General features: G+C 52.4%; 1 non-coding gene across 1 annotated transcript in view; it reads left to right on the top strand.

Annotated features, from left to right (window-relative positions):
- Positions 1 to 3835: 3835 nt before the first annotated feature.
- LOC126327967 (small subunit ribosomal RNA) overlaps positions 3836 to 5000 on the top strand; it is a 1893-nt gene continuing 728 nt past the window's right edge. Inside the window, exon 1 of the ribosomal RNA XR_007561581.1 lies at positions 3836 to 5000. This exon is cut by the window's right edge and continues 728 nt beyond it. This is a non-coding gene — a ribosomal RNA (small subunit ribosomal RNA).

Below are 5000 nucleotides of genomic sequence, written 5' to 3'. Positions count from 1 at the left end.
AAGTTCGTCATGGGCGCTGGCCGGCAGGCCGCGAGACCTGACGCCCGGCGGCAAAGAGTGCTCCTCTGAGGATATAGATGTTCCGTTCCGCCGCACAATGGTGACGGTGACCGCTGCCTGCGGTGGCAACGCTGGGCACAGTCGATACTCGCCGTGTGGTGGAAGGTAAACATTATGCGGTACATCAGTACTTTCCTAATAGTTCGGTCGTCTCACGGCACTGCTTAGTAAATGATGCAAGGCCACATATAGATGATTTATGCGAATGTCCCTATACGTGCTGTAAGACTGGGCACACAACGTGAATCGCACGTCAGCCAGACACTCGAACATGCACTACTCTCGGCCTGCAACGGAGACACACAATACGTAAACATCTGGAATGCGACAATGTCGAGTGCACCCTCTCTGCCACATTGCACCGTCGACACTATGATAACCAGACCAGTAGGTCCACCTATAAAAGCACAATACCACACTCCTCCGACAACTACCATTGCTCAGATAAACCAACACCACCAACACACATCCTACACAGAGGGGCACCAAATATCACCACCCGCCCTCGTGTTATACCACATGAAAAATTGCAGAAGTGAGAGACACAGACCCGCCAGCCTCTTGCTACAAGCATCGAACCGACGTGACGTATCTGACGGTGACTCAGGCATCCGCGTACTGCCACCACTATCCACCCCCCCCCCTCTCTGCCCCCTTCCCACACAATACCAAATTTAACCAACTTTATCGCTTAACCTAACTGTGGTTTTACCAGATTATCGCTTAACCTAACTGTGGCTGTACCAGATTATCGCTTAACCTAACTGTGGCTGTACCAGATTATCGCTTAACCTAACTGTGGCTGTACCAGATTATCGCTTAACCTAACTGTGGCTGTACCAGATTATCGCTTAACCTAACTGTGGCTGTACCAGATTATCGCTTAACCTAACTGTGGCTGTACCAGATTATCGCTTAACCTAACTGTGGCTGTACCAGATTATCGCTTAACCTAACTGTGGCTGTACCAGATTATCGCTTAACCTAACTGTGGCTGTACCAGATTATCGCTTAACCTAACTGTGGTTGTACCAGATTATCCCTTAACCTAACTCAATTTGTCCCTTAACCTAACTCAATTTGTCCCTTAACCTAACTCAATTTGTCCCTTAACCTAACTCAATTTGTCCCTTAACCTAACTCAATTTGTCCCTTAACCTAACTCAATTTGTCCCTTAACCTAACTCAATTTGTCCCTTAACCTAACTCAATTTGTCCCTTAACCTAACTCAATTTGTCCCTTAACCTAACTCAATTTGTCCCTTAACCTAACTCAATTTGTCCCTTAACCTAACCCACGTTGTCCCTTAACCTAACTCAATTTGTCCCTTAACCTAACTCAATTTGTCCCTTAACCTAACTCAATTTGTCCCTTAACCTAACTCAATTTGTCCCTTAACCTAACTCAATTTGTCCCTTAACCTAACTCAATTTGTCCCTTAACCTAACTCAATTTGTCCCTTAACCTAACTCAATTTGTCCCTTAACCTAACTCAATTTGTCCCTTAACCTAACCCACGTTGTCCCTTAACCTAACCCACGTTGTCCCTTAACCTAACCCACATTGTCCCTTAACCTAACCCACGTTGTCCCTTAACCTAACCCACGTTGTCCCTTAACCTAACCCACGTTGTCCCTTAACCTAACCCACGTTGTCCCTTAACCTAACCCACGTTGTCCCTTAACCTAACCCACGTTGTCCCTTAACCTAACCCACGTTGTCCCTTAACCTAACCCACGTTGTCCCTTAACCTAACCCACGTTGTCCCTTAACCTAACCCACGTTGTCCCTTAACCTAACCCACGTTGTCCCTTAACCTAACCCACGTTGTCCCTTAACCTAACCCACGTTGTCCCTTAACCTAACCCACGTTGTCCCTTAACCTAACCCACGTTGTCCCTTAACCTAACCCACGTTGTCCCTTAACCTAACCCACGTTGTCCCTTAACCTAACCCACGTTGTCCCTTTGCCTAACATAGTTCACTGCTCGGAATCTCTGGTGTCGTTGTTATCCTCATGTAGATGTCTTGCGAGTGTTGCTTACTTTCCACATATTCCCGCTATCCACTGTCAATTGTACTGCAATAGGACTATATCGCCCCCCCCCCCCCCCCCTCTGCCCCTCTCTTTGTGTCTCCGTCCTCTCAAGCTGGTCGGTCTGGCGTTTGAGTGTTAAATGAGCCTCGCAGCTGTTCAGTTGCGTTCAGATGTCGACGCCCTCAGTGTACGTCGTGGTATGGTCTGTGTCCATTGTCCGCTGATGTCGTACGCGTAACCCACACGCTGTACCGATCATCGGTAGTTACGTACAGAGTGAAGTAGTGTGATACGTGTGACCGTACGCTGGCTGTGCCCAACGGTGTCGAATCTCAATTTCCATATGTTGTGCTCGATGCTACTTGTCTCGTCTCCCAATAACAGCTAGGTTGCACTGTGGTACGCCGTAGAGGCGTGTGGGAGGAACGTACGAACGCATTGTATGTCACCCTGGGTCGCTGGGGGTGGTGGTGCGGTGAGTCAGGTCAGGTCAGCGTGAGCCGTGTGATGTAGTGACGCGTGTATTCCGACTTTGTCGTATTGCCTCACACAAAGTGCTACCCTGGTGGACCGCGTTCCATATCTGGGACATGCCGCAGATGCCGGTTGACAGTGGATCGCGGAAGGGACATCGCATACGTGCGCGGGCCACCTTCCACGTGTTCTCTTCTGCACATGTCGCAGTGTGTATGTGGTCTGATGTAGCGTGTCGTGACACATGACATCCTGGCATGCAAGAATTGTTGAATTCGCAAATGTAGGTGGACATCTACGTTTACTGCCCAAGATACGCAAATGAACTGGAAATCCGTTGTTGAGCGGTTGTTCACGCTGGAGGTGAATCTGTGATGGCGACGATCGGTACAGCTATTAACCGGTTGTTTCAGCGGTACCCGCCACATCCACACACGTGACTAGGCCCATGTGGGTATGAAGCGATACGCGGCGGTGGCTTGGTGGGACTGTTCCCGGCCGGTGAAGGGGGGCCGCCCGGCGTGTTGGCCGCGCGCTGCGTGGGCGCACGCGCAACAGGCGGCTGGTGGGGGGCGCCGAGTGGCAGGAGCGCCAGCCGACGGGCTCGGCAGGCGGCGCAGCTACGCTGCGGCGCACCCTGCACGCGGCGCCTGGCGGCCAAAGTTGGTTCAGCCGAGCCCGGTGCGAAGCGCGGTGGACATCTGCAGTGTGCTGGTCTGATTGAGGACTGTGTGCGTTGAGGATGCGCCGCCGCCTGGCACTCGGCGCCGCGACGCCGTCTGCTGCTCGGTCGCCCCAGCGGTTCTCGCAGGTGGTTTGTATCGCAGTTGTGCGGACGTGTTGGCGCGTGCGCTGTGCTGGGAGAGTTCGCTTCTGCACCCAAGTGGGGCTTTGCCCTTGTGTGGCGCTGGCGTTGGAGCTGCCGGTCACCATAGGTGGCGCGTGTTGTCTCCCGCCGGCAATGCCACGACAGCACGCTCCCGGGCCTCTGTCGGCAGCGGCAAGCTCAGTTGGGAGCAAGGGTGTTCGCACTAAAACCGTCTACTCGCCTAACTCCGGGCGATTGCGCCTCTCTCGAAACCGACCAAGTACCTAGGACGGCGCTGCGCGCCGCCGGGACCTGAGAGGGTTTCGAGGTGTATCGTGCAGGGGAGCTCGGCCTCCTCCTGTTTGCAGAATAATTGAGCGGACGCTTGCGTGTTCGCGCGGGCCCCTGGGACACACTCCCGGGCGGCCGGCTGCTCAGCTCTAGTTGACGCAGCTCCCTGGTTGATCCTGCCAGTAGTCATATGCTTGTCTCAAAGATTAAGCCATGCATGTCTCAGTACAAGCCGCATTAAGGTGAAACCGCGAATGGCTCATTAAATCAGTTATGGTTCCTTAGATCGTACCCACGTTACTTGGATAACTGTGGTAATTCTAGAGCTAATACATGCAAACAGAGTCCCGACCAGAGATGGAAGGGACGCTTTTATTAGATCAAAACCAATCGGATTGGCTTGTCTGGTCCGTTTGCCTTGGTGACTCTGAATAACTTTGGGCTGATCGCACGGTCCTCGTACCGGCGACGCATCTTTCAAATGTCTGCCTTATCAACTGTCGATGGTAGGTTCTGCGCCTACCATGGTTGTAACGGGTAACGGGGAATCAGGGTTCGATTCCGGAGAGGGAGCCTGAGAAACGGCTACCACATCCAAGGAAGGCAGCAGGCGCGCAAATTACCCACTCCCGGCACGGGGAGGTAGTGACGAAAAATAACGATACGGGACTCATCCGAGGCCCCGTAATCGGAATGAGTACACTTTAAATCCTTTAACGAGTATCTATTGGAGGGCAAGTCTGGTGCCAGCAGCCGCGGTAATTCCAGCTCCAATAGCGTATATTAAAGTTGTTGCGGTTAAAAAGCTCGTAGTTGGATTTGTGTCCCACGCTGTTGGTTCACCGCCCGTCGGTGTTTAACTGGCATGTATCGTGGGACGTCCTGCCGGTGGGGCGAGCCGAAGGGGTGCTTTCGCGTCCCGAGGCGGACCCCGTTTAAATCCTACCAGGGTGCTCTTTGTTGAGTGTCTCGGTGGGCCGGCACGTTTACTTTGAACAAATTAGAGTGCTTAAAGCAGGCAAGCCCGCCTGAATACTGTGTGCATGGAATAATGGAATAGGACCTCGGTTCTATTTTGTTGGTTTTCGGAACCCGAGGTAATGATTAATAGGGACAGGCGGGGGCATTCGTATTGCGACGTTAGAGGTGAAATTCTTGGATCGTCGCAAGACGAACAGAAGCGAAAGCATTTGCCAAGTATGTTTTCATTAATCAAGAACGAAAGTTAGAGGTTCGAAGGCGATCAGATACCGCCCTAGTTCTAACCATAAACGATGCCAGCCAGCGATCCGCCGCAGTTCCTCCGATGACTCGGCGGGCAGCCTCCG

The sequence above is a fragment of the Schistocerca gregaria genome, unplaced genomic scaffold (assembly GCF_023897955.1).
Source record: "Schistocerca gregaria isolate iqSchGreg1 unplaced genomic scaffold, iqSchGreg1.2 ptg001073l, whole genome shotgun sequence".
Taxonomy (NCBI): domain Eukaryota; kingdom Metazoa; phylum Arthropoda; class Insecta; order Orthoptera; family Acrididae; genus Schistocerca; species Schistocerca gregaria.
This window is presented reverse-complemented; position numbering and strand designations above follow the sequence as displayed.